Here is an 18,361-nt window from a genome sequence, read left to right as displayed (position 1 = left end):
ACACTTCTTATTTTTATATTTTCATCTTAATTATTGCAGAACATAAGGCTGATGTTTACAGGGAACTGTTCATACGGCTTTCAAGACTTCTTTCCTGATCTCCAAGTTATTTGAAGGATTGTTGTGTTTGCAGAGTGAACATTGCTATCCCTGCCCTAGGAGTGGCTTTGTGTTTCCCAGCACTGAATTTAAATTGACATTTTAAAAGCAATTTTGTCTGAGCTTCAGTCACTTCCAGTGTCAGAAAGTTCAGGCACTACAGCCACAGGCCATCAAGATCATCACTCAGTCACAGGGAGTCATTGGGGTTTTCTGTCCTGCTGTCTGTGAAGGAAGAGGTGGATCGGATCACAGCCGCTGCTCAGCCGGCTGAGCTGGCACGTCTCTGCCGTGCTGCCTGGAATTGGGAATGATGTTGCAACTCACTGGGGTTATGCTGGTACCATTAGCTCACTTACCTCTCCAGCTCTGAGTTGTCTTTGACAGCCAGTTCTGTCCCTGCTCTGTGTTTCTGTATGATCACAGTGTTGTTAATCTTTCCTCTGAAAACGTTGGGCGGTACTTCTTTATCTGTAGCCAGTTGTAGCAGTAAGCTGCTCTTCAACATTCCTGATCATCTCTGGGGTTTGGGGTGGTCTGCCATTTGTCTAAAAATAGGTATCTATTCAACCTTTGTCTGCTGTACTATTTCCATGTACCCCTCTTCAGTGGGATTTGCAAAAGACTGTCTCTTTTTAGAAATCTTGCTAAATTCTTTTCTTTGAAATTGCAGAATTTTACAGCTTCCACCCCCAGAAGTAATGTTGCCCTGAGATATGCTTTCTGACTTGCCTTCTTTCCTGCTCTTAACACTTCCCTGTATTAATTTGCATTTTCCAAGACAGAAGCTTGGCCCCAGTTTCCTTAGGGTATGCTGCCCTTCCTTGGCAAGGCTTGATCTGCCCCAGGATTCTGCTTGAGTCTCTTCTGCTCTGAACTTCTTCACTCATCTATGTTTTGAGCATTTCAGAGAATTTTACTGTGGTGGATGAGCAGGAAACATGGAAAACAGCCCAAATCACATGTCAGCCCTAAATTCTGCCTGCAGGCTCCTCTCCCTCTTTATACTGCTGCTGCTGGGTGGACTGTAGCTACCGAATCCCTCTGTGGCATTTTCCAAATGTGATGTATCCCAAAGGATGCAGAAGACTGTCCCACATTAACATTGAGTTTTCTGAGGCTCATCTATTCAGGATATGTTCAAGCAAATGGAGTATTCATTATTCTAGATAAAATTAAGGGGGAGGAGGGAGTGGTTTCACATTTTGAAAGCAAACATTTAAAACAGATGCAGCCTGCTGCAAGGAAGGATCACATTGAACTGCATGACTTTTTAAAAGGAAAGAACATCCATTTTACTCAAGTCCTCAATATGAAAGATTAGGAGTTAAGAGACATTTTTCGCCCACTTTGAAAGTAAATGTATTTTAAATTTAATTCTTTGGTGCAGCTGCTGCTTTCTCTCTCTGGAAAGCCTTCCTTGTGCTTTGAGCGATGTAAAGATGTGGGCTGGGTGCTAATCCTGTTTAAGATTCCAAACTTCCTTTCCACTCTTCAGAGATTTTCCCACCACCACCTTCCAGATAAATGTAGAACTGTCTTTTATTTTAACACAGCACTGGTTTAGGGAGATTTGTTGGAGATTCATCGTTTCAGTGCAAGGAAAAGTATGATTGTGAAGGTTTCATGTTGTTTTGGAATAGATGTAATCAATGTAAGATGGTATGAAATCATCTGGTTTCTTTTTTTTCCTCCAGTATAAATATGTAGTGCTGCCTGCACTTAAAAAAAAAAAAAAATCCAGAACAACCCAGGACCTGTGAGAGAGTCCCATGGTCTGACGGTGCTGCTGGGGCAGCCAGGAGCTGTGGCAGGATGCTGCTATTACTGCTCATCACTGATGGGTATTGTTGGAGTTACTGCTCCAGTTACCACTCACTTGGGGCTGCAGAATCACCCTGCGGGATGGCTTAGTCTGAAGATGCTGGCAAGTTAGGGATGCCAAAATTCTGGGGAATCTGGTGTTCCCTGAGCTCTGTTACCACCCATGGACTGCAGGAGGAATTGCTGAGGGCGCATGACACCAAGTATCAGCACTGAGAGAGTCTGGCTGAAACAGCAGCGGGATTTTGCTGTCTCATTACCCTTGCTGTCCTGATCCAGTCTGCCCCAGGGACTTCCCTCTCCTAACTCCAGGTAGAGCCTCCTCCTTTCCTCCTTCCTCCTCTCCTGAAGAAAGGGAGCTTTTGTTGATCAAGTGCGCTGATCTAGAGCTTATTAATGCTGTTGTACCATTCTGAATACATCAGCTGTGCCCATAATAGTCTGAAACCATTATTCTCTAGAAGTGATCTTCCTATCTTCCTTTATTATTGTTATTATTATTATTAATTTTATACAGCCAGCACTGCAGTCTGAGCACTTTTCCAATAGTAACTTGTATTTAGTGACTTAGTAAGGTTTATCCAAGTCACAGATTCCCAGCAGATGTTCTGGGTTTGTTTCTTATTTAAAAACATCATCTAAATTCAAATCAGGAATTAACACAGTTCTGCAAATGACATTCACCCCTCTGCAGAAGGACCAGCATTAATCCTGTGTGCAGCAGCAATGGTATTTCAAGCTTTGTTTGAGGGCTTTAGTGGGCTTAAATCAGCCTTAGGCAAAGCACAAGCGTCTGCAATAGTTAGACAGGACTAACACTGCCTACTTTGGGCACTGAGTTTAAACACGTGTCAGAGGGGCTGTGTCAGGACGTGGGCTCCCTTTATAGACAGGGGAGAAGACAAGGTGCTCCACAAAACCTTCCTGCACCACTTGGTACTGGAGTTAGTGGTTACAGACAAAATCTTCATACAGTCCTGTTCCTAAACCATTTGCCCTACTGCTGGAATCTTGGTCTTTGCAGGGAGAGGGGCAAGGTCCCTGTTTCAGAGCTTTAAGGGAACCAGTGGGGTGCTGGCAGAACCAGCAGGATCTTTCTTTAGGGGCACTTCCAGCTTCTGCTGAGATTCAGTTCTGGTTGATCTGGTTCTTGTAGGGCTCTCTGGAAATCCCCACTGTGATATATTAATATATTTATATGTTAATATATTTGCCTCCTTACTGGTTGTCATCAGCAGTCCATGCTCTTGGAGTTCCCAGAGCTCCCACAAAACCCGTTGTGTTGGGCCAGTGGGTGGGTTGGAGAGCTTCCATCCATCCATCCCTTCTTCCCTCCCTCCTGTGCCTCTCTAGGGTTGAGCCTGCCCTTGGCATAGGAATTGTGAAGTGGGGCTCCAGGTACAAGAGGAGTGTGATACACTCGCTCCTCCAACATCCTGCTGCTCAGAAAAACATAAACCCAAAGCAGATGTGTCATTAAATCATTTTGAATCATTGCAAACATTGCAGGAGTTCAGTACAAGCATCCATAGCTTTAAGCCACCTCCGCAAAGTGCCTTGTTTCTGTCATAAAATTTGGATGAACTACACTGGGTAAACTGTTTTACTGTTACCTGATAGCCACCTACCTTTTAGAGCTGAGACTTGCTGAGGGAAGATAAAAATAGATTTCAGTGCGTTCTGAGAGCTCGATGTGATTTCTTGGTTCCATAAAGCTGCTGCCCAGTGTAGGAAAATACCTCCCTTTAATTCAGAGACCAGGCAAAGGAAGCTGTCTGACCAGGATCTGAGATGGAAGTATATGATAATTTAATCACTGGTTAGTTGGTGATAATGAGCAAGTATTTTACAAAATGAGCTCTTAAAGGGAATCTCTAAACATAGATCCTGGTGCTGCAGTGCTGGAGCTGAGCACGGAGTGTGGCCCTGCTGTTCCCAAGAAAGGCTCAGCAGATCAGTGTTCCTTTGCAGCCAGGCATTGGTGGCAAACCTGCTGCCCAAATTACCAAGCAACACGTGTGCCAAGGCCGGGGGGAGGACAGAGCTCCGAGGGTTTCTTAACTCAAAACTGAGTTAAGTTAACTTTGCTGAGCTTTTCCAGCAAGGATATGTTCCCCTTTAATTGCTGGACTTCTGAGAACGGCTTGACAGAAGAGCAGCCAAACAATCTTGTTTTCCTTTGTTAGCTATTTTTATTTTACCTGGATCATTATTTATCAAAGAGCACTGCTATCACTTGAAATAAACATGTTTAAACATTAATAAGTAGCTTAAGAGATGCTCTTTATGATCCTGTCTGGGAAAACATCGTCTGATTTTTGGAGGAGAAAAAATTCAGTGCCAATGTTTTTTCCCTCATGTGTTTTAATATCCCTCAGTAATTACTTTGCAAATGGGAAAGCAAAGAAGGGAAATTGCTGGAATCAACTGCCCTTAACACTGCCTTGACAAAAGCCTGACCAAGCCAACAGTGTGAGGAGGGGTTTGTGAGGGTACCTGGGTCTGCACACTCTTCTGTATTATCTGTTATAATTTCAGCTGCATTGAAAGCCTCAAACAAAATCAGAACGTCTTGATGCTACTCATATTTCCAAACTTCTTGGAAAACTGGCTGTCAAAAGGAAGATTTATTCCATTTCCTTGTGGCTGAGCAAGTTGCACTACATAAGTGCTGCTCCCTGTCCATGTGAGATGCTGGGTTAGTGGCTTCACAGTGATTCAGAAAGTCAAGCCAGAAGGGATTGTTGAGTCATCCTTGTCCTCACTCTGGTGTTCCATGAGCTGCTCTGTTTCCACCTGCTCATCTCAGCACAGGGCACGCAGTGTCTGACTGCACTTCGCTCTGCAGGAAGAGATCCAGGCTTCGCACGGCATCTCCAAGAATTTAAGCGTTTTCTGCTCTATTTCATAGCTTGTTTGAGAGTTTAATGATTCATGCTGTAAAAATACTTTCCTTGTTGGCTTTTCCCTGTCTTCAGCTTCCAGCCAGTGATTTCTTTTATTTGTTACTGCAGAGATAACAAAGCCTTTTTCTGGCGCTGTGTTTTCCTTTGTGAAGGGGGTTTTACGCTATAATCAAGTTACCTCTCAGACAAGCTGAACAGATTGAGCTCCACATTTCTCATTAAAAGAGATTTTTCTCCCACCAGTAATTTTTAGTGCATCCTTCTCAGTTTTTAACATCATCGTGCCAAGGTTGACCCCAAAGCTGTTCCAGGATCCATCCCATCAACTGTGACATATGGGGTTGAAGTTGCCTTCTGGCTTGCACGTGTTGCATTTCCAGTTTATGTGGACATGGCCCAAGTGGAATACCCCATCACACAGGGAGGTTGTGCTCTGGTCTCCTGGATATTTTTACAGAGGCATTTTGTTGCTGGCTGCTGTGACCAGTTCTGTAGGTACATCCACAGTTCTTGTGGTGCCAAAGAGTTTTTGTGTTTTCCTTGATTTTTTTTGCGATTAAAAGAGGAAAAAAGTTTCACAGTGCAGAGCTGTTCCTGGAGAAAGATGAGTTACTGACTTAATAAACACAGGTATTCCCAGTGCTTTCTTATTTGTTGGTTTTCTGGTTTGGCAGCTAAGCTAAAGTTCAATTAAGTGTCTCTAACCTTGCTGCAGGGAGAGCTGGGGAACCATTTGTTATTTTAAATCTCTTTACTTTTCAATTGTCAAATTCAATTAAGGGAGAATTTATGCTTTCATAGGAAAAGGGCAGCAGCTATAGAAAACGACCGGAGTTGTTCCAGGATCTGTTGAGGGATTTCATGCTTTCAGCAGAGCCATCTTCAGAGGTTTTGGCAGTAACTTCAGAGTTGTGGCAAATAAGTATTTGCTTATCTTAACATTTGGGGAGTTTAATGTGCATGTTTTCATGCTTTGCAGCCAGGCTGCAACCGCAGAGGGCAGAGCTCAGCAACATCCACCTTTAACCGCTGCTTTTAGCCTGCTTGCAGAAAGTTTGTTTGCACAGGCTGCACCTTGCCCCAAAACTGTTGAAATCAAAAGTGATGTTTCCAGGGAACCCAGACACGTATGTAGGGATTTTGCAGTTGGTTTTGTTTTAATTTCACTGCATCCCAGAAACATTTCTTTCCTTCAAAACCTCATTTCTGATTATTCTCCTGTTTTTGGGAAGAGGGAGAAAAAGGCTTATTGGGCGCTTGTACAATATCGTATGTAAAGACTGTGGGGTGCTTCAGTCGCATGGGTTCTGTGGCAGTCTGAGATTGGTGTTCTCATGGGCTTTGTCAGTGGTGTAAAACCAAGTTGCAGATGTTTCTTGAGTTCACCTGAAGCCACCTCCTAACCAGGGACTCGGGCATTTGTGTTGAGCTGCTGCACATCCAGTGCCTGGATTCAGAGAAGGAGACTTCTGGTGTAAAATACTGTTCTCAGGCTGTCAGGATATTCTGCTGTGTAACCTGGTGAGGTTTCTTTATACCCCTTTGCAGTAAACTTTGAGCTTTTCAGTAGTCTCAGAGCAAATGCTCTTTCTTTTGCTGTCTTGTCCCCTCTCCCCCTCCACCTAATGGTAAAAAGTATTTTCAAGTGCTATTTCACATAAATCTGGGAGGCTGAGTGACTTAGAAGCCAGCTGGGAAGCTGAATGTGTCATCTCTGGAGTAAAACATAGATTTGGGGAGTTTTCATGGGTTTTTTTTCCCAGTGTTGCCATTTCTGGTGGGCCAGCAGATGGAACTGCCCACGAGGCTGTATTTATCCCTGCAAAGCCAGCTGCTGCAAAATGCTGGGGCGAGGGTTGCTTTGACTCCTGTGCTTTGAAGAAGCTTGTTATTATAATGAGAATAATGTCCCTCTGTTTGGCTTAGCAACGTGCTGCAAATCACTATTTGTTCTTGAGCTTGTGTATAAATCCCACTTAGTTAATTTAGGCCAAAGCTGCAAGTCTGTTTTTGTTCCTATGAAAAAGGATCAGAGCAATTTGGGGGCAAACATGATTTCTGAGATATCATCTGGTGAGATATCATCTGCTAAGGTATCTGGTGGCATCCTGGAAATTAAAGGGGTTTTCCCACTGGTGTGGATGTGATGCCATACCCTGCATTCTCCATAAAAGCACAAATGTGGTCATTACGGTGAGTGGCAATTGGCGTTTAGGCATTTGTCACTCATCCTGAGCGGTCTTGGAAAGGCAACAGCCAAGAAACATGGGGCCAAGAGCACCATAAGCTAAGAAACAGCCAAAATAGCGTTAAAACTTTTGATATTCAGGATAAAGAAATGCAAAATCGTAGCACCAGTGGGTTCGCTGTGCAGGTAGAAGAAGAAAGCTAGGATAGTAATAATAAAATAAGTACTTCTGGAAGCTCAGGAAGGCAGAAGCAGGAGGAGTGTTAAGTGCTGGGTGAAGCCCACAGCATCCATGTGGGAGCTGCCAGCAGCACAGCGGGCGCTGGGCAGTGGCTGCTGCCCAGGGACTCTGTAAATCCTGTGGAAATGAATATTTAATAGAGAAATAAAGTGATTATATGTATGTGTAAATGCTGTTTTTATCTCCCTGCTGCCCTATAAATGGCTGGTAGCTATCAGCCCAGGAGGGCTGCAATAATTATGGCTTCACTGACTCGGCTGATAAAAAATCAATTCCATTGGGATGGTCTTATGCTTTCCTTAATGGGAGGCACTGGAAGCACTAGCCCTATTTTAAGTATGCACCTACAAGAAAAAGGGACTTGCTTGAAATCCAGCTTTCCCCAAAACTGGAAAATTCTGCAAATACTGCTTAGCTGTCTCTTCCTTGGCAGCCTGGGGACACACAGCACTCTCTAAGAGCAGTCGCTTTTCCTGGCGTTCCCAGACGTTTTCCCAGCTGACCATGTTTGGTTTGGTTCGGTTTTACCTCGGCTTGTTTGGTTTTTTCCCCCCAGAGGAAAACTCCAAACTTTTTGCCTGATTTGCATTGTTTCTGTCAGTATTTCACAAGAAAAGGTTTCTGTTTCTATAGGAGTGCAAGGGAGACAGGTGGAAACCAAGACTTCAGACTGAGCCAAGCACAACATTATTTGTGGATGGATAGACCCATCCTCGGTCTCTGCTTGGGAGCTGATGCTGGGGCTGAACTGAGATTGGTAACATCTGAAGTCTTCAGAAAATGCTTTTATAGCAACTTCCCCTGTGTTGTCTTGTTTCCTAGGGGCAATTTGTAATTTGTTCACTAATAGACTCTCTTATTTAGACAAATTAGACCTTTTTAACACCATTTGTATTAGCTGGTTTTGACTGCACTGTGTTAATTACAACAGGGATGGGGACATAGTAATTGTAGAGAATTGTTCTCTAATTTGGGGAAAACAGGCAACGCTCCGTGCCCAGCTTCCAGTTTGTTTTCACTGTGTTTCAACATGGTACTTAAACCATTAACATAATCTTGGGGTGGCTGTAAATATGTGAATAACTGGGTAGGAAGGAGTCATAGAACAGTGCAAAAATAGCACCAGGGAGTGCAAACTTGGTTCTATAAACAAAATAAGACCAGGAGGAGGAGGGAAATGAGATGCCAGTGGTGCTGCATCCTGAAGCCAGCATGGAGGGTTATTGTGGCTAATATGGAGTGCAGGTGGGGACTGGGTAATGCCATCGCATATTGCAGTGGTCTTCATCTTCGCAGTGGAAATTGGGGGGTTATTGCCTGTTTCAGTTGTCCAGGAGATCACTGAAGGCTTTGAGGAAGACCCAGCCAAGGTTCATCAGGCACCACCACCTCAGGGATACATCTCCCAGGTCGAAGCTTTGGTCCCCAGCAGGATCCTCTGTTTACCTTCACTTAATTCCATGGCTCTCATCTCGTTCCCTCCGTGCTGTGTGGAAGAGGAGAGCAGAGAGCCATCTCCCTGCTGAAGCTGAGAACACCCAGCCCTGCTGGAGAGAGGGAGCCCTCCCAGGGCACCTGATCCCAAGCCTGATGGAAAGGACAGTGCTGCTCATGTGCAGGGGGACTGGGGTAAACAGTGTGCATCAGGACATTGGTTTCTCAGAGCTTGACTGTATTATTCTGTGTTTTAACATCTCTCTGGTGCTACTAAATCAATAAGTCTCCAATGCTGAAAGAATATAAAATACTGGCAGGGTAACAAAGCATATTCCTCTTTAGTGCAGAAATCTGGAATTTTGGCATCCCCAACATGTTGAGGGTGTTTGAGCCTTCTCTCAATCCATAGGAACTTCTTGGCTACAGAATCACCTTTTAAAATTTTTAATACTTTTCCTACTATTTTCTGGCTTAACAGAATCACAGAATCATCAATGTTGGAAGAGACCTTTGAGATCACTCGTCTAGTCCAAACATTCACCTAACACCACCATAATCAGACCCTAACCACCAGACATACCCAGATGCTTCTTGAATACTTCCAAAGGCAGTAACTACCACATCAACTTCTTCCAATGCCTGACCACTGTTCTAGTGAAAACATTTTTTCTAATGTCTAATCTGAATCTCCCCTGGCACAATATAACGCCATTTCTTCTCATCCTTTCTCGTCAGACGTGGCAGGAGAGACTGATGCTACCTCACTACAACCTCTGTTTAGGTAGCTGTAGAGAGGAATGAGGCCCCTCCCCAAGCACCCTCTTCCCCAGACTAAACAACCCCAGTTACCTCGACCCCTCATCACAGGAGATGTTTTCTAGACCTTTCTCCAGGGTTTTACTTCTCTGCACTTGCTCCAGCACCTCCATGTCTTTTTTGAATTGAGGAGCCCAAAAACTGAGCACAGGATTTGAGATGTGACCTCACCAGTGCTGAGTACAGGGGGACAGTCGCTTCCCAGTCTTGCTGGCCACACTATTCTTGAGAGGGGCCAGGATTCCTTTGGCCTTTTTGCCCATCTGGGCTCATATCTAGCTGCCTATCAAGCTGCACTCCCAGGTCCCTTTGTGCTTGGGTGCTCTCCAGCCATTCTTCCCCAGCCCATAGTGCCACATGGGGTTGTTGTGACCCAGGTGCAGGACCTGGCACTTGGCCTTGTTGAACCTCACACAGTTGTCCTCAACCCATTGATCCAGTCTGTTTAAACCTGCTTGATTTAAAGTTGTGGAGATCCCCGCAGCCCGGCCTGACACCTTTCCCCACATCTTAAAATGTTTTAATTGTGCTCCTCTGCAAGCCCTGTGCAGGTTATGTAGTGAAAGGGTTCCTTCACTGCTGCTCAGACAGAGGTGGTGATCCCCTTACTTGCCCTGCACCCATGTCTTGAAACCATCTTACCAGACTGTATCATGGCACTTTAGAAAGTCATATCTCTTTTTAGCCTGACTTCCTAAGGAGGCTTAAGTGCTCAGTGCTCTGTTTATATCCTCATCCCTCCCTTGGAGAACTTTTGAACCCGTGGGCCCTGATCAGCCAAATTTATCAGCTGAAAGTGTTGATGGTAGTAAGGCTGTAAGGGTTTTTTTTGGAGATAGATAAAATGGTGACACTGAAAAAAAGCACTTCTGTGTCAGCTCATGGCTGATCAGACATGAATTCCGCGGGAGGGGCTTGCAGGCACCCAGGCACACAGCAGCCGTGGGAATTGCTGCTTTTGCAGAGCCACAGCAGGAGCAGCTCCTGCTGCAGAGGTGCCTTGGCAGTGTTGGGGCTCACAGGGCCCCCCCATTCCTCTTTCGGTGGGGCTCAGCCATATGAGAGGCTGTTTGGCTGTAAATACCTGCCTGTGGTGGAGGGGACATCACCACAGGAAAGGGGCTTTGCAGTGTCACAAAATTTGGCAATGTTAGGGAGGAACAGAGAAAAACTTGCATTTTCATTTTTGCACTGTGAGCATACAGTGAGAAATCATGAGGGTCACAATAGTTCGGCTTTTTTTTTGAAGCTCTGTGTCTTGGAATGAAGTGATAGGGAATCTCTGATTTTGGGGTTTCATAATGGCTTTATGCACTTCTGGCACTGGAGAAAATGTTGAATGAAGCCAAGCCACAGGGTCAGGCTAGGGAAAGCTGATTCAAGCTGTATCTAGTCATGCATGAGTGTATGTACCTACATGTATGTGCTGTTACGTGTGTGTATAGGTATTTATTTGTGGGCACGTGGGCTGATGTACTGTGTGCTTCTGATGGCAGGGTGAGAGTCAGTATTTTAATTTCAAGACTGAGAATACAGCGCTAAAAGAACCCCCCCGTGGAGCCTTATCCTGGGGGGCAGATGAGTAAGTCTGACAGCTAAACTAGATCTTGTCACCATCCAAAACCTGTGAGGTCCTTCATGCTTTGCGCCTTTTTCCTGAGGACACACGGGATGATTCCCCGCGGGCTCACCTGACCCGAGTTCAAAACAAACACACACCCCCGGCTCGTATCTCAGGAGCACGGAGCTCGTGTAAACTGAGCGCTCTCAGCAGCAGCCTCAATGAACTAAATCCTTCCCAGGGAGCAGGAGATAATCGCAGGAGGAGGCTCCGTTTCCCCCGCTGCGCATCTGTCAGGCAGCTCCCGCAGGGAGGGTGGGAAGCGGCTCTGCCGGCGGAGCCCCGTGGGGACCAGATGGGTGGGGATTAAATCTGCCCTGGTGGGGGGAATTGGGAGCGGCGCTGCCGGCGGCTGCGTCCAGGTGCACAGGGGAGCATCCCACTGCGGCCACTGCCACTCGGGCTCGGTTTGGGGAATGTACAGTTACTTAGAGGAGGAGGATGTGCTGCGGGCTGCTGAGGATGCTAAATACATTCCTTCTCCAAAAATGATTGCATTTGAGACCGGAAGGTGGAGTTGGAAATGGTTATTTGCTTATCTCGAATAGCTTTTTTTTTTTTTTTTGTCTTAAGTTTGAAGTTTATACCTGTGTCTTATGGTTTCAGTGGGAATAAGCTCTGCTTCTGTTTCAAGTCAGCGTTTGCCATGACAAAGGTTGTCTCATGTCAGTGTATAATTGTAAAAATACTGCAGAAAAGAAGACAAATTAACCTTTAATAAGCAGGATTACAACATTTTGTTTCTAATTTTTAGGACATGACTCTGAGCCTACTGTAAACAATACTTTCTGGCCATTTAAATCACTGCTTTACTCCAAGAAGAATTAAAATACCCTAAAAGAAATGGCATGTAACATCAGCAAAAAGGCAGCAAGCAAAACTGTCAAGTGCCTCCATTCTTCTTCTCTGTTCTTTTTAGCCTCTTGTATCTTTTGGGATCTTTGAGCTAAGAGCTGAGGTTCCCTACATGTGCTTCTCTGATATATTCTACCAACTTCTTTACGGTGACCTCTCATTGCAGTAGTCATCAGGGATATGTTGCGTGACTCCAGCAAAATCATCATCAGTTATCAACAGTTTTGCCTTTTGTTATGTGCACATCGTATTATATCCTTGGCTTCCAAAGTGTTTTCTTCCTTGCTTCAGGAATCTTGCTTTCAGCCTTCACCCTTGAGTCTTCATGAAATTAATTAAAAAATAGAAATTTCCAAAGTTAGATGTTTTTCTGCTTGGAAAGTCTTTGAAGCTTGAATTTCTACTGTCTTGCTTTTTCTGCTGTACCCTTGGTAGCCTTTTGTTCAGAAGGGTGTGGGTCTTCAATACTCCACTTTCTTACTGGCACATATGCCAAACTTCAGTACTTTAATAAGCATGTTATTGACGCTGGGACCTTTTGCACTGGGTTTCTCATTCTTCTCATGCCTTTTGTTATCTTTGGCCTATTAACTCTGATAGATGATTAAATTTAATTCTATGAAGTTGAACTTGATTATTTAACATTAATTAAACTACTCTGTGCTTCCATTCTTCAAATCTCTTGAGAAAGAATTACAATATTCCCTTTCTGGTGTAACCTACATTAGGAGAATTGACTAAACTTTGTAAAGCTGAATAAGAGGGATAGAGCTTATTGGTTTCTTCAGGGGAATGTTGGTAATGCCTGGTGTTCAAGTTGAAGTGATGGAGACACTGGGCAGTGCTTTGCCATAAAAAAAACCTGTAAGTAGAGCTGGTTTCCCTTCTTTTTTCTTTTCCCCCTGTTTTTAAGAATAGCCTTCAAGCTTCTGGTTTCAGGAGTCTCTTTATATCTCGTCCAAATTCTCTCTGTGTGAGACCTTGTCCACAAGCGTGGTATAAATCACAAATTAGGTAGTATAGGCTGTCTGAACCAATATTTTAAAATTAAAGTCCTTCTTATTTTAACCAGGGGCTTCAGAACTGACTGAGTTGATTTAATCAACTTGAACATATTTAATTTGGTATAAAATATAATGTTGACCTGTATTTATTTTGAAAGGATTGAACAGTTATGAGACTTAGATTTTCATCTGGGTTTTTTTAATTTGATTTATGTATCTTCCTCTGTGGCATATTGTAGACAGTTCTTATGAGACATTTCAACTCTTTAATTTAATTCCTTTAAGTGGATGCTCATACCATAGCTGCATATAGCAAAAGCTTTCTCAGTTATGTTTCTGGTACCACTTCTTGAGTTTATTCTGCTAAATGTTTCCCAGGGGTTTTCTCTAATACTTGCATTAAATCTACTGCTTTTCAAACATTGCTGCCATAAATTCTCAGGCTAATGTATCCAAAGGAAACAAATAGGAAGATGGAAGTAGAACGTTTTGTACCTGGACGGATACTACAGAGGTTGTCCCCTGGGCTGGTTCAGCCTGATGGTAAATCTGTTGTAACTGCCCGCTTTGCCCCCGATGTGAGCTAGCAAACGGCTGCATCCTGTCCCAGGTGATTCTGCTGGATTGATGTTGGCATTGGGGTGTCTCCTGTGTGTTGTCTGACTGGCACGTGCAGCACAGCTCCGCTGCTCCTAAAGCAGTGCGTCACAGCTAGGAAAATGAGAAAGCAATGTAAAATGCATGACTGGCTGGTTTGCCAGTCGAATAAGAAATGGTTTCTAGAGGCCGTGAATTATGCGCTAAGTCATTTTTAATATTAATTTTATTGGCGCTTTATAAAGTGGCTCCAGCAGTGGCATTTTGAAAAGGTTCAAAATAGTTACAACCTGCAGCAAAGGGCAGCTCCAAAAAAAAGATTACTTTTCCAGGAAAACCAATGGCAAAATAAGCAACTTCTTGCCTCAGGGAGGAAAAACAGACCTTGGTCCTGCAAACTTTGGTACTTTGCAAACTTTACTCTGCTTTGCTTTGAGTACAGGAATAGCCTCATTAAACCTTTTAAGACCAAACAGCTGGAATAAAGTTATGCCTGTGTGTGTGTAGGATCAGGGCTTAAACCCCCCCTCAGCATCAGACCTGATCTGTGTCTCCACCTATGGGCTTGTGATTTCCCATGGAAATGCTCACATGATGAGGAGGGGTCTCAAAGGTCTGAAATCCAGCACGGGCTCCTGGGGTGGTGTGGGCAAATCACTTCACCCTGCAGCTGAATGGGGCTTGTGCCACTCGGTGTTTCCCTGCTCTGCCTTTTCCATGTAGGCAGCAAGTCCTTCGGGGTGGGACTGCATTGGATGTGCAGCAGATGCAGATCTTCCCCGGGAGCAGACCCTGCAGTCTTTGTAATAACTGGGATGAGTTTGGCTCTTTGGCATCCATTAAAGAAAATTCAGACAAAGCCCCTCAGAAGAGTTAAATCAGCATAGTTCCTGAAGTGGAGCTGGGATTGGTGGTGTTAAGATGTCTGGTTTAGAAATGTATTTTAAAAAATCCTCTGCAATACCAGGACATAGCCAAGTAAAAGGTATTCTGGGCCAGGTTTTGCAGTTACTTGGGCTTCAGTGATGTGCGAAGCATTGTGTCGACACAAGATCTTTTCCCTGTCTGCACAAGTGGTGTTTTTACCACGCGTTCAGAGTTTTTCCCTGTGTGTGGAAATACCATTGCTCATTGAATTTATTGTTGCTGATGGGACTGAATCATCTGCATAAGTCCCCGAGGCAGGATGCCATGGAGTAATCCATGGGGCCTCATCCTGTGGGATGCAGAGGGCTCCTGGTACCCAGCGCAGTGTCAGGTGAGGATGGGTCTTGAACCTCCCCTTGGCCAACGGCTAAGGGTCCCTTGGGTGTGGTGCTGCTGGAGATACCTCTTCTTTCCTCTGGCTTTAGCAGCTGGGAAGCGTTCAATACCATTCCTGGGTCTGGGATTCTAAGCAACAAACCTGGGCAGGATGGACAGCTTTCTTGGCAGAGAAGGAAAGAAAAACCTGAGTTGTGCTGGCCCAGGTCTGTGTGCACATCTCAGTGTTTGGAGGAGGCGCTGGGAGACACCAATACAGGAGTGTTTAGAGATGGTGGTGAGGAGACTTCTAAAGATGCTCTGTTAAATCCCTGCCTTGAATAAGACCTTGCAAAGTTCTGGGCCTGCTTCTTCTGCTCCAGCTGTTTTTCATGTTCTCCAAAACAGTATTTTTGATAAATGTGCCATGTCCTTTTTGTTAAAAAGTCATATTTCAGTTTTCATCTGACTCATGACAGGATGTTTCTTTTGGTCTCCCTTCACATCTTTTCTGTAATTGTTTTTAATCATTCCTAGCAGAATGGATGAATTCCCTTCTCAGCCTTTCCTTCATGAGCTCCCAGGAGCCTTTGTATGAGTTTTTCCTCCTTCACCAGCTCTGTCCTTGCTTGCAGGGTACCCTCCTGCAAATCCCCAGATCGTTGGGTATCGGCCACCATGGGTGTTGTTCCTGTATTGAAAGGGAAAATATTTAGCAGCAAGTAAAATGTTCACTGGTGGAAAGCTACAGCATCTGCAACCCTCAGTTGTGTTTATGTTAGCAATTTCAATATCTTTGCCGTAATAACAGTAATTTAAACAGGTACTGTTGACTGAAGGGCAATTAGGGATTGTTGAATTTTGCATTTCCCTGATACTCACCACAAGCTGCCACTGAGCCCCACTCTGCTGGTATTTATAGAGCTACGACTGAGCAGCTCCTTTGAAGTCAGAGGCAGCAAAGGGACGTGGAGCTCGTGGAGCACTGGGAATGGCCCCCGGCACGGCTCCCCAGCCACGGGCCCTGTTGCTGGATGTGGTCACAGAGGTTCGGGTTTTTTTCCTTCTGCAGAGATTCCTTCACAGCTGCTCTTCCTGACAGCCTGATTTATACCCTGGGATTTATGGAGCTGAACAAATGATTATAGAAGAGCTATGTGTTTTATTACACGGGGACCAATTTTCCCAAGCCAGAGGGCAAATCCTCTCTTCTCTACCTGCAGCTGCTGTGCATCCTCTTTGATAGTCTGAAAGCTGCAGATTAGGGGATTCAGAGGGCCAGAAGAGTAATTTATCCTCCTTTGGAGCCCAGGAGTGCAGTAGGTGTTGCTGCGGTTTGCCACCAGCTGTGACCTTGCTGGGGGATGCAGCAGGGTATGGGATGTCCAGCAGAGCACAAGGGGAAGCAAGTTTTTCAAAATGGGAATTGGAGGAATTTTGTTTTAATTTACATTTACTGGGTTTTTAGTCGCAAAGGCCATTACAGGAGGAAAGCTGAGCACTTACCTCCATCGCCGTGAGCTACTTCAGTAGTCCAGGATCCACATCAGCACTGCCAGAGGTAATGAGACAGACGTGCGTTAAAAGCGTTGCCTACTCCTCCTCTCTCCCAAGCATTCCGTAGCAGTAGGCTTGCACTGATGTTGCCAAGTGTGAGATCTGGCCCACAGGAACCTCACTGGTGCTGCCCAACAAGCCAGAGGAGACCTGGCTGGGCTCTGGGATCCTGGCACTCTGCAATCAAGAAATGCAGATTTCCACGTTTGAACCAAGCCCATCGAGCCTGGAGCATTGCCAGCACCACAGAGTTGCTGTTTCCATGGAGGCAGCTGTGAAAGCAGATTTTTCCTTTTAAAGAAGGCAGAGCCTGGGACAAAGCACATGTACTCTAATGGGGTGGAAGTCCTTTACCAGAAAGTGAACCCCTTTAATTGCTCCTGCATAAATGAGATGTTTCTGAGGCAATGGATGGAGATGGGATGTAACTGATCTCATAAAGTCTTGCTTCCATGGGAAAAGAGAGAGGGGTAAAGAGCTGACCCCAAAGGAGTTTTATGGATTTGTGAAGAGGGCTGACGGGTCTGTGTCTAATTAACTCATTCTGAGTGATCAGGCTGCTGGGAGAAATACAGAGGGCAGACACAGCAGAGGGGACCTGCAGCTGCTGCCACACTAATTGTGCTACCATCACTTCACCTCATGGCTGATCAGATCCTCCTCCCTCCGCTTTAAGAGATGCTGGGCTGCCTTTCCTCTTCCATACTGAATCAAGTCAAAGCTGCTCGATTGATTCAACTCCTTCTCACCTGGCCTCTCCTCCCTTGCTGAATTTTCTATTGCAGCTGTCCCCTCTGGCTCAGCCTCCCCTCCTCTAGGAGCCACTCACATTGATTTCTCCACGCTGCTCTTGTCTTCCCAGAGAAACCCAACACTATTCCTGTGTTTGTGCCTCCTGCCCTGCCCTCACTGCTCCTGCATTTCCCACTGCAGGCCCCTGTCTTCCTTGCCACGCTGCTGACCTGTGCTGGTTTCCCTGTAGGGATTGTCTATTCCTTGCATCCTTATTACAGGCACATGCACAAGGGCTTTTTCTTCAGCGCTGGGAGCACCCTTCCGTGCAATTGCTGTCTCGGCAGGGAAATGGAAATTGATGCTTTTGCTGGTTGGGGGATGTCATGGTGTGGTGGTGGCTCCTCACCTGCCCAGTGAAAAAGAGCCTGGTGCTGGTAAAGCACAGAAGAAAGCCCTAGAGTGCTGGCTCTGGGAGGGGATAATGCTGCTTTTCCTGTTTTCTGATTCAGCAGCATAGATAGTGTTCAACATACAGAAGGCCTTTGCACAAAGATCAGGCGCACTGCGGAGCGGATGGATCACGGGGCGAGGAGGAAGGCAGCAGCGGGAAGCAGATGGGCAGCACAGTGTGGGGCTTTCCATGGCATTTGCTGCTTTGCTGTTGGAAGCTCAGAAAGGAGTTGCAGTAGGACCAAAGAAAGAGGGAAAAAAGATTGAAACTCATCAATATTCAGAAGAGCAGACAAAACAAATATATTGACCTAAATGACCAGTGGTGACTCAGAAGCTTAAGGGAAATATATGTAAATAGTGCCATTAACAGCTCGAGGGCTATGGGGAAAAGGGGCTGCTGACTTCTGAAGGAAAATGCAAAATAATGGAAATAGTTTCTTTGAGGGTCCACTCTCTTCTGCCCTCTGTCCTTCCCCACAGAGACTCATTCCAAAAGAGACTTGTAAGTTAAAATATTAACTTCTACCAAAACCAATTCAAGCACTGCTGCCTTCCTTGGAGGAGAGTGTTTCATAAAGCTAATTTGGAGAATAATTCGGTCTGAATCATCTCCACGTGATGCATCCATATGAAATGCAGACTGATTGCAATTTCTGCCTGTGTTTCTCCCAGCTGAAAGCAAGCTGACCTGCAGGTTTTTGTTTTGGTGCATCTATAGGAAAATTTTGCTTTGCTGGCCTATTGTAATTTTTTTCCTTATTCCCAATTTTTTAAAATAAACAGAAG

At 45.0% G+C, this 18,361-nt stretch overlaps 1 protein-coding gene and 1 long non-coding RNA gene across 5 annotated transcripts in view; one reads left to right on the top strand and one right to left on the bottom strand.

The window, feature by feature from the left end:
* PAK5 (p21 (RAC1) activated kinase 5) overlaps window positions 1-18,361 on the top strand; it is an 87,252-nt gene that overhangs the window by 14,991 nt on the left and 53,900 nt on the right. The window lies entirely within an intron of this gene.
* LOC104691522 lies at window positions 11,831-16,704 on the bottom strand. Its single transcript, XR_752203.4, has 2 exons — window positions 16,337-16,704; window positions 11,831-15,521 (listed from the first exon to the last, which is right to left on the bottom strand). It is a non-coding gene; the product is annotated as an uncharacterized LOC104691522 (long non-coding RNA).

Source organism: Corvus cornix, chromosome 3 (assembly GCF_000738735.6).
Source record: "Corvus cornix cornix isolate S_Up_H32 chromosome 3, ASM73873v5, whole genome shotgun sequence".
Lineage (NCBI taxonomy): Eukaryota > Metazoa > Chordata > Aves > Passeriformes > Corvidae > Corvus > Corvus cornix.
This window is presented reverse-complemented; position numbering and strand designations above follow the sequence as displayed.